The following is an 11,350-nucleotide window of genomic DNA, read 5'->3' as shown; positions in this document are numbered from 1 at the left end:
TGTAGATCAAGAACAGAATATCTCCAGCCCCCCAACTCCTCAAGGCTCCCTGAAGTCCCCTCCAAGTCAGTACCAAGAAGAAGTTAATTTTTAAGCGGGGCCCTAAAACAGGAGATATAGCAAGGCAAAAGCGGGGAGGGGTGTCCTGGCAGAAAGAGCAGCAGGTGTGGAGAAAAGAGCTTGGCACACCTGCGGAACTGGCTGAAGGCCAGAGGGATGGGTGAGTGAGAAAGGAGATAGGGACCTGAGGCGTGAGGCTGGAAGTTTACACGGAACCTCACAGGTCGTGGCAAAGAGTTCATTCAGCTCAAGAAAGCAAGAGTGAGCGTGACAGTCATACAGGGATGACCTTGAATCTGCTCCACACGTGAGGCATGTCAGTGTCACACTTAAGCCCTTCATTATTAGTTACAAATCACCTGCAGGCCCGCTTCTCAATCAGTGAGGTACTTGGGTTACCCAGCATGCCTGAGAACCACTGGGCGGACGTGAGTAGCATACAGATGAATCTCTTCCCCCACCCCAGGGGTTTCCAGCGTGCAGGGATCTGAGTGGCTGGTGCTGAGAAGCCTCCCAGGTTGATTGCTGGAGAGAACTTTCTGATGGAGCCGCAGGTCTCTGGCAGATTGGGTTGACCATCTTCTAGCTGGAAAAGTGGGGCCGGGGGGCAAAGGAAAGGAAAGGAAACACTGCCTGAGGTGGTCCTGGAAGGGGTGGACCCCTCCGTAAATGAAATGGAGTTTACTTAAAATAATTCCATTCTCTTTAGGCCACAAAACATATGAGTTTGGGATGGGTCTGAGAAACCCAGGAAGGAGTTTGGGGCCCAAGCAGATTAGTGTGTGGTTGGGGTCCTGCCCAGCACCCCGGTAGGAAAGGGCCCGCTTCTGAGCTCGAGGCATTTTTGTCTATGAACAATTCTTTTGTCTTTCCCTTTCTTCTTCTTTATTTTACATTCTTAAAAAGAGCACCTTTAGCCGCTTCCTCTTCCTACCCCCAGGGATTCAAGCATTTGAAGGCAGTTGACTCAACTCTGTGAAGCCTAGGTAATAAATGCAGCCTGAGCAAGATGGGCAGGACCCCGAAGCTCTGTGGTTGCCACTTCTGGGCCTGACCTAAACCCATGTCCCCTTGGCAGCCTGCCAGGGAATCCCCAAGGAAGGTGGTGGGGATAATGGAGTGGGGGGAGCCTTAGCACTCTTTGTAGGGGATCAGGCAGGTGGAGGCAGAGGCCTTGCAGGACCAAGTTCTGGGGTCTCGTCTTCCTTGGATGTGGCCCAGGGCTGCTGGAAGTGGTGAGGTGGGAGCGCTGGGTTGGTGGCAGGTGGGCAGAAGTAGGTGACACAGTTGAGGGGGGTCTCTGGTAGCCAGTTGATGGCAAGGAGGAGGGCTGGTGTGTCCCCTAACACGTCTGAGGGTGGCTGACTCCTTGGTGCCTTGAATACTTGGAGTCCTCCAGCAGGTGATGCAGGATGTAGGCCCAGTTGAGGAAGGTGTTCCAATGAGGTGGCCTTCCCAGACATGCTGGGGCACCACACCCTCCTCCTAGTCTAGCTATTTACTGTGGGCCCCTGCAAATAGGGCCTATCTTTAAGCCTTCATGCTTTTTTGTCTTTTGTTAAGTTTTATTTATTTATTTATTTTTATTTGTTTATTTTTGGCTACACCATGTGGCTTGCAGGATCTTAATTCCCTGACCAGGGATTGAACCTGGGCCCTGGCAGTGAAAGCACCAAGGCCTAACCACTGGACTGCCAGGGAATTCCCTAGGCCTTCATGCTTTAGGCATTGAGGAAGACCCAGAATTCAGTGCATCTTTGTGCAATAAAATTGCCCTTGGCCCCAGGGTCTTTTCTCATAAGGGACACACTTCAAAAGGCAGCCGTTATCAAAGAGAAACAAAGCTGAACACTAGAGGGCTTCCCTGGTGGCGCAGTGGTTAAGAATCCGCCTGCCAATGCAGGGGACACGGGTTCGAGCCCGGGCCCAGGAAGATCCCAATGCTCCGGAGCAACTAAGCCCGTGCGCCACAGCTACTGAGCCTGCGCTCTAGAGTCCGTGAGCCACAACTACTGAAGCCCACGCGCCTAGAGCCCATGCTCTGCAACAAGAGAAGCCACTGCAATGAGAAACCTGCGCACCGCAACGAAGAGTAGCTCCCTCTCGCTGCAACTAGAGAAAGCCCGTGCACAGCAAGGAAGACCCAACGCAGCCAAAAATAAATAAAATAAATTTCAAAGAAAAGCTGACACTAGTTAAAGTGGTAAGGACTGATTTTAATCAGTAATATACTATTGTAGTATATTACTGCATTGGAAGAGTCCAGCGTGAATTGGGCTCACTTTGCTTTATTCGGCGGTGACTGGGTGTTTTAACGGGAGGATGAGGGTGTGGGGATGGGGCTGACTGGGGGCTCTGTAGACTCAGGGAAAAGGGAGAGGGGACTGGTCCAGGTGAAGCCCTTATGGACTTGCTAACTGGCCTCTATCACAATGGGGTTCCTACGCTCCCACAGAGACTGGGAAACGGGCGCTATCTTCAGATGTTGGCTGGAACAAACAGTACATTATTTTGGCTGCCTTGAGTGTTTTCAGGCAACCACTTTAAGGGGGGCACGGGTCACGGGGCCTTGAGCTGTTGGAAATAATGTTAGTGTTAGTTCAAGTCTTTATAGGCCCAGGTTGACAGGCCTAGTAAAGAAGAGGGCTCAGAGGAGCCTGGCTAGAGTATGGGCAAGGAGAGGTTCTTTGTCACCGTTCGCTTCTGGAGAAAGCCTGGGAAATCTGCAGTTCTGATTATTTCAGTGCAAAAGCAGCAGACCACACAGCCCTAATAGGCTGGCCCAGCCCAGCCCTCGCCGGGCCTCAGGGCACCTCCGACAAGTGAGGGGGTCAGCACATCAAGTATCTGCAGGTTCTTCCAGGGCCACCTTCTGGATTAAGACTATGGTCGGAAAATAAATAAACAAACAAACAAATAAGTAAATAAATATTTTAAAAAGACTACAATCGGGGGAGGCAAATGGGGCACTCACCTCACGTGCAAAATTTAAAGGAGGTGCCCCCAAAATAATCAATATAAATAATATTTTAATTCAATGACTTAATAAATCAAAATTAATACCAAAAAGTGTTTTGATGAACAGAATATCACAATTTTAAGTAAATATGGGATCTGACGGTGCTGGCATTAGGGTGAGGTAAGGGAGGCCCGGCTGTGCAAGCTGCATCGGACCCCTGGGCAGCCAGGTCCTGGAGGCAGAAGCTTCTTCACTCCCTGCCTGTCATCTTCACTCGTTCCACTAGGGGGAGAACGTCTACCACACAAACCTCCAGTCCTGAGGCTTAGAGGCTGGAAGATCTACCCTGGTTTCTTCTCCAGGCTGTTTTCTAGATTCTGAGCCAAAGGAAAAAAGAGAGAGAGAGATTCTGATCCGTGATATTATTCGACCATGACCCTCAGCTGGAGAAAAGAAAAAGAATAAGAACACAAGAACCACACATCTTTCTAGCATTTTCAGTTAAAGGGATTTCACACACATTCTAAATTACAGAGGCAACTGGTAGAGTGCAGGAATACTGCAGTTGTCCGGGAAAAACAAGAAATCTGGGTTCCAGTCCCAGCTCTGTCTTCTTCTGATTCCTTGTGTGGCTTTGGCCAAGCCATTTCACGTCAGGTGGCCTCAGTTTCCCTATCTGTGAAACGAAGGATTGAATCAGATGGTCTCAGAATCCATTTTGGCACTAAACATTTATGCTTCTGTCTCCAAAGCAGAGCTAAGAGCCTGAAATTCCTGAAACATAAATTAAAACAGCTGGATGAATCAGGCCAGCATGTTCTGAAGCATTGAACGTTCACATCTGGCGGTCTGCTTCCACTGAAGACAATCAGTGGTTGCTGTTATTAGGTTTCCTGAGCTGGAAGATAATAACATTATTATCTAACTGAACATTAGCCACATGCTGGGTGTTATGTATTGTCTCTTCTCAGCTTCTCCACACCCCTGTGAGCAGCTACTATGATCAACATCCCCACTTTACAGATGGGGAAAGCTGAGTCCTAGAGAGCTTGGGTCAATGACAAAGGTCAATGCAGTAGGACTGGAACCAAGTGGGTGCATCTAGAGACTGCACTTTCAGCTACATTGGCCATGAGTGGGCCCCTCTGTGGGCAATAGGCCTCCCCACCACCCTGTGTGCCCCCTGTGGAGGGGAGCCAGAGAAATGAGGGCAAGTGCTCTGATTTGGAAGCACTCCTATGTGGTGGGGTTTGGGTCCCAAGTATTTCCCTCCCACGAAGCAGGATCCTGTCTAGTCAATTTTTCACTGATGCCCTTGTAAACTCACAACCCCGATTCATCCCCACCCCAAGTGATTTTTCAAGCTGAGGCTGAAAATAACCTAAAATGGCCTCCTGGTGTGAAAAGTCCATGTTCCACGTGGGGCTTTCTCATCCCATAAAGCACATTTAATGTATGAGCTTAATTACATGGAGATCAAGGGCCTCAGAGGTGAAAGGCTAAGGAGGGCATTAAATCCTGAAACACTTCTCAGCTGCCCCACCACTTGGCAGAACTCTATGGGCAAATCACTCTTGAAAAGCACCCCGTCGGCCAATTTGAGTCCCACTCCAAGTGTGGTACAACCAGAACCTGTCCGAGGAAGACATGGAAGTCTGGAAGAGCCACCTTGTATAAGGAGGGAGAGGAGAGAAGAGTGGGGGTCCCGAAGGTGCCTGCCCACTCCTGCAGGACAGTGCTCTAGTCCAGGGCACCGACTGCTGCAAGGAGCCAAATTTGAACTGGAGGACTTTATCAAGAGGCCCATTTGGGCCATTTATTCCATAAGTATTTATCAAACCTCAACTCAGTGAGTTAGGCATCGGGCAAAATGCAGATATGGTCTCTGTCTTCTTGGAGCTTAGAGTCTAGCACAGGTGACAAGCATTGGACAAATGACCAGAGAAATAAATGTAAAATGTCAGCTGTGAGATGGTGCCATGAGCATGACAAGGTGAGGATTTGTCCTGGTAAGAGTGTAAGGAACTTTACTGGTAGAGTGATACGACCAAGTTGAGATCTACAGGGTAAGTTAGTAGGAAGAAGAGTGGGGAAGGCATTCCAGGGGAGCAGTGATGGGAGCTTCATATGTAAAGGCCCGGTGGTGGGACCAGCAGGGCGGGTCGGGGGAATCAAAGGAGCCCCAGGTCATGGTGTGAAGGGAGCAAAGACTGCAAAATAAGAAGGCGGGGGCGGGGGGGGTCTTCCCTGGTGGCAAAGTGGTTAAGAATCCTCCTGCCAATGCAGGGGACACGGGTTCGAGCCCTGGTCCAGGAAGATCCCACATGCCGTGGAGCAGCTAGGCCCGTGTGCCACAACTACTGAGACTGCACTTTAGAGCCTGCGAGGGGGAACCCCGTGCCAGAACTACTGAAGCCCGCACGCCTAGAGCCCGTGCTCCGCAACAAGAGAAGCCACCACAATGAGAAGCCTGCGCACTGCAACAAAGAGTAGCCCCGGCTCTCAGCAACTAGAGAGAACCCGTGTGCAGCAGCAAAGACCCAATGCAGCCAAAAATTAAATAAATGAATAAATAAGTAACTTAAAAAAAAAAAGAAGGTCGGGGGGCAGAGCCTTGAAGGCTGCTAGGTCAAATTCAAGACTTCTGTTGACTCTGAGAATAAAGGAAAACCACAGAATGATTTTAAGTGGGTGGGTGATGCAAGCAAATTTGGGTTTTGAGAAGATCATTCTTGCAGCCATAAGAACATTTCAACTTAACCTAAAGAGGAACTTTCTAATGGCATGCTTGACCTTGGGAAAGTAATAACAATAAACACATTTATTGGGCTCTTACTAGGAATGAACCCTTTGTGCCATGTGTTTATCATGGATTAATACCTTCGGCCTTGAGGATAGCGTATAAGGTAGGTGTATTACTACGATGCACTTTTTACAGAGGAGGGAATAGAGGCTCAGGGAGGCTCAGAATGTTGGTTGAGGTCACTCGGTGAAGTTGCAGAGCTGGAGTTCAAATCCAATTCTGTCTGAACTCAGAGGCCCCAGAGAGCTGCAAGGAACCACAGCCCTGGTCCTCAGCTTGGGTTGCACAGCGGAATCTCCTGAGTGGGCTGGAAATATTCAAATCCTCCGCCCTTAGAGATTCTGATGTAAGTAGCCCAGAGTGCAGCCTGGACTTTGGGAATTTTTGTAAACAGGTGAGTCTGTTATGAGTTCCTGTCCCGCTCAGATAGGCTGTGACATTAGGACTCACCAGTCCTGCTGCCAGAAGCCTCCCCCTGCCCTCCCCCTGCCCCCAGGGGACTGGGTTTCTGGAACTGGCAGATGGAGGCTGAGGGGGCTTGGTAACATCTTGTTGGCTCTAATGGCTGGGCAGGGAGAGGCAAGCCCTCAAGGCTACAGCTCTGAGCCCTGCCAGCCCCCTCACCTCTGGCTCAGACCCAGCCTGCAAACAAGTTGACAGGAGGAAGAGAAAAGGTCAGGTGATCTCGGTGGGCACAGCCAGAGCTGCTGCTGGCTGTCGGCCCGTTACCAGGGACTGATCCACTCCTTCGAGAGCACATGGAGCATTCACAAGTAGTGGGAACATCCCTTACCTGCCCCCTTGGGGCTCCTTGGCTTCTTGGGGGTCCGGCTGCTTGGAGCAGGTTATGGATGTTTGACCTCCTCCCCTTTCCCTCTCCAGCCAGGCTGGTCTGCTACCACTTAAACCTGCCAAGTTTATTCCCCCTTCTAGGCCTTTGTACTTGGCAGTCCCTGGGCTTCGAATGCCTTCCCCCAGCCAGTCACTCGGCGACTCTAGGCCTGGAACTCAGGTGGGGCGCAGACGGAGCTCTGAACAGACTCTGAGCTGAGAGGCTCAGAGGCAGGCTATACTCAAGGCTCCTGCGCCTCTCAGACACCTCCTGCCTGGCACGTGGGGGGAGTCTTTATCTGCCTCCAGGGAGGCCAGCCCCACCTGAACCACCATCACTCCTGCAGTCCAAGGACTCGGGTCACAAATGCTTACCTGACCCTCTCTGAGCCCGGTGGCTTCACAACCACAGGAAATTAGAAAGAGATGGGGCAGCGGAGAGTGAAAAACAATACCTCACGTCTGGGGGTTGCTTTCTGCCTTTTCCAGAGCCTTCTGGAGCTATTATCTCACTTATCGACTCAGAATCTGACAGCCTCATGGTGACCACATATGACCCGCCCCCATAATACAAATAAGACCCTTTAAGGTGGGGGGGGGTGTTGCAGAGATTTTATAGCTGGTACAAAGTCATGCAACCTAAACTACAACCCCAGACCATTTTGATGCACCTTTGATTTTCCGGATAACTCTGCAAGACTGGCAGAACAGTACCTTCAGCCCATTGGACAGATGAGGAAATAGAGGTGCAGAGATGAATAATCTGCCCAAGGTCACACTGGAACTCACTGGCAAACAGAGACCAGAAATCTATGCCCTTGGCCCTTGCCAACATGACACCACAAAGCCCTGCTCCTGAGAGGCACAGAGAGAAGGCAGGTGGAGTCCCAATGCCAGTCGACATGAATGGAAAAGTTGCTTTTAAGACTGTGATTTCAGGCTTCCCTGGCAGCACAGTGGTTGAGAATCCACCTTCCAGTGCAGGGGACACGGGTTCAATCCCTGGTCCGGGAAGATCCCACATGCCAAGGAGCAGCTAAGCCCGTGTGCCACAACTACTGAACCTGCAGTCTAGAGCCCACGAGCCACAACTACTGAGCCCATGTGCCGCAACTACTGAAGCCCATGCGCCTAGAGCCCGTGCTCTGCAACAAGAGAAGCCACCACAATGAGAAGCCTGTGAACTGCAGCAAAGAATAGCCCCTGCTCGCCACAACTAGAGAAAGACCGCGTGCAGCAACAAAGAGCCAATGCAGCCGGAAACAATAAATAAATAAAATAAAATAATAAAATAAATAAATTTATTTAAAAAAAAAAAAAGAGAGACTGTGAGTTCTCAACTCCTCAGAGCTAGAGTTTGCCAGACAAACTCAATCCCAGCCCAGCTGTTTTCTTTGACCCCTAGGAGTCTTGGTTTTCTCATTTATTAAACAAGGATAGTAATAGTCTCCTTACTTCGTAGGTAATTTCAAGGATGAAATGAGATAAAAAGTCCCCAAAATACATGACCAGTACTTGACAGGCAACAAAGAGTAGTTGCTATTTTTACTTTAATAACCATTATTAGAATTTCCATTATAATAATAACCATTCTGGAAAACAAACCATTAAAACAGCTTCCTCCATGGATGGAGCTTCCCGGGCTCCCAGCTGGTGAAATCAATCCAGAGAGAATCTCTCCCTTAGTCTTTCCTTTTTTTTTTTCCTCGAAGTACATTGGTGTACTGGAGCCAATGTACTGGCTTCTGAGGGCCTATTGTTCCATTTTCAGGAACTTTGTGGGCTGGTTGTTAAACACAGCCATTATTTAAAAATAAATTATATAAGCTGTTTGGAGTCAATTCCTCATGAGTCTCATTTCATCTGGTCCTGTGAGTGGAAGCACTGACTATCTTTGTTCAGGACTACCTTTTCAAACTTGTTTGTACAGTGTTTCCCTCAAGGTAAAAAGGGCAGTTTTTTATTGGCCAGAGTAATAAAGATAATGTCTGCCTTTGAGCATTATAAAAGATGATAACTTAGCATTCGGATCCCTAAACTCAGAATTCCTCTCCTATATACAACCCACTGCATGGATAAGTGCCATTTTGCATCACCCTTTGGGAACTGGGGCTCAGGGAACTAGTACAAGGTAATGCTGACACTCTAGTTACTACAGTTGCTGTAAGTAATAAAGTCCTTTGTCTCTAATCCAGGAGTCTCATGTCTTCTGCCAGCATCCATGAAACTGACAATGTAGCTTGCAAGTAGGGTAAACTCTTAGAACCTCCAAAGTTCTTGACATAAATTAAAAATTAAATAAGTTATATTTAAAACAAAGTTGATAAATACTCAAAACTCATCATTTCCTTCCACATTTTATTATTATCTATACTTCTGAGGTCATATGCATCTCCTGTAAGTGTGGGTATATTACATAATGGTGTGCTTCTGTGAATCTCTTCCCAACTCTGTGCTCAGGGGCATCATATCAGTTGCTTGCAATCAGCTATAAAGGCTGTATTTATACCATGGAAATTATCCCTCCCTCACCAAGAACTGGTTGTGAAACATTTACCATCACATCACCAAGTAAATCCTACAAATCCCTCCCCAGAAGTTCTCAGACCTTGGTGTTTCTAAAGATTTGTTAAAATGCAGGCTCCAAATTGGACATCCATAGGTTTAAAAAAAAACCTCAATCTAATCTCACACTTTATTCTTTATTTTTTATTTTTTTTATTTTTAAATTTATTTATTTACTTATTTGGTTGCACTGGGTCTTAGTTCTGGCAGACGGGCTCCTTAGCTGCAGCTTGAGGGCTCCTTAGTTGAGGCACACAGGTTCCTTAGTTGTGACATGCATGTGGGATCTAGTTCCCTGCCCAGGCCCCCTGCACTGGGAGCACAGAGTCTTAACCACTGCGCCACCAGGGAAGTCCCTAATCTCACACTTTATACAAAAACTAACTCAAAATTGATCATAGATTTAAACTCAAACTATAAAACTTTTAGAAAAAAAATAGAAGAATATCTTTAGGATCTGACTAGGGAAAGAGTTCTTAGACTTGACACCAAACTATGACCTTAAAAGGAAAAATGTTTAAGTTGGACTTCATCAAAACTAAAAACTTTTAGTCTGTTAGGAGGATGAGAAGACAACCTACAGAGTGGGAGAAAATATTTGCAAACCACATATCTGACAAAGATTAAATCTAGAACATATTTTTAAAACTCAATATTAAAAAAGCAAGCAATCCAATCAGACCATAGGCAAAAGACATAAAGAGACGTTTTCCTGAAGAAGACATACAGATGGCAAATAAGTAGGGAAAAAAGATGTTCAAGATCATTAACTATCAGAGAAATGCAAATTAAATGCATGACCTCACTGAACACATATCAAAATGGCTAAAATAAAAAAGGGTGACAATACCAAATGCTGACAAGGATGTGGAGAAACTGGATCACTCTTACATTGTTGGTGGAGATGTAAAATGGTACAGCATCTCTGGAAAATGATTTGGCAGTTTCTTTTAAAAAGAAAACATACAACTACCACTCAGTGCAACTCAGCAATTGCACTCCTAGACATTTATCCCAGAGAAATGAAGGCTTAAGGTCTCATGAAAATCTGTACACAATGGTTTATAACAGTTTTATTCATAGTAGCCCCAAGCTGGAAATAGACAAGATGTTCTTCAATGGGTAAATGGTTAAACAAAGTGCAGTACATCCACACTATGAAATACTACTCAGCGGTTAAAAGGGGCAAACCACTGGTACAAGCAAAAACTAAAGTGAAGAACTATAGAAAATATTCATCCCTTTGGCCCAATAGTTCTGAAACCACACAACTCAGATTGGGACTTGAACCCAGCTAAAACCCAGACTGTGGCTTGAACCCACTGTCCTTTAATTGAGATCACACACCTGGTCTCAGTACTTAATGAAGCTCAGGTTCTTTACATCTAGTCACAGAAAGAATTCCGTGAGAGACAAAGCGATAGGTAAGAAGTGGATTTATTTAGAGAGATACACATTCCATAGACAGAATGCAGTCTGTCTCAAAAGGTGAGAATGGTCCTGGGAGAAACACACTCCACAGACAGAGTGTGGGCCATCGCAGAAGGTGAGAAGCCCCCGAAATATGGTCTGGGTAATTTCATAGGCTGACGAGTGCGAGGATTATTCCAACTATTTTGGAGAAGGGACGGAGATTTCCAGAAATTGGGCCACTGCCCAATTTTTGACCTTTTTTGGTTAGCTTTGGAACTGTCATGGTGCCTGTGAGTATGTCATTTAGCATGCTAATGTATTACAAGAAGCATATAATGAGGCTCAAGGTCTACTGGAAGTCCAATCTTCCGCCATCTTGATCCTAGTTGGTTCTAACCAAGTTATATTGTAGCCTCAAGGGCTATGTCATTCTTTCAGGGGTTGTGCCCTGCCCCCTTGCCTCCTGTTTCAGTTCCAACTTAAAGAAGGGATATGCTAAATACATAAAGACTAGTTCTTACTGAGTACCTATATGTGCTAGCTCTGCTCTGGACAGTGGCGATAAAGCAGCAAACAAAATAGAGAAAGATTCCTGCCTTCATGGAACTTATGCTCTAATAGAGAGAGGCAATAAACCAGGTAAAAAGGTAAAATAGTATGTTGCATGGTCTTAGCTACTATGGAGAGAAAATAAAGTAGGAGAGAGCGTAGGGGGCTTG

This window comes from Mesoplodon mirus (assembly GCF_964341445.2).
Source record: "Mesoplodon mirus genome assembly, chromosome: 5".
NCBI lineage: Eukaryota > Metazoa > Chordata > Mammalia > Artiodactyla > Ziphiidae > Mesoplodon > Mesoplodon mirus.
The sequence above is the reverse complement of the archived record's forward strand: the minus strand, read 5'-3'. Positions refer to the sequence as shown.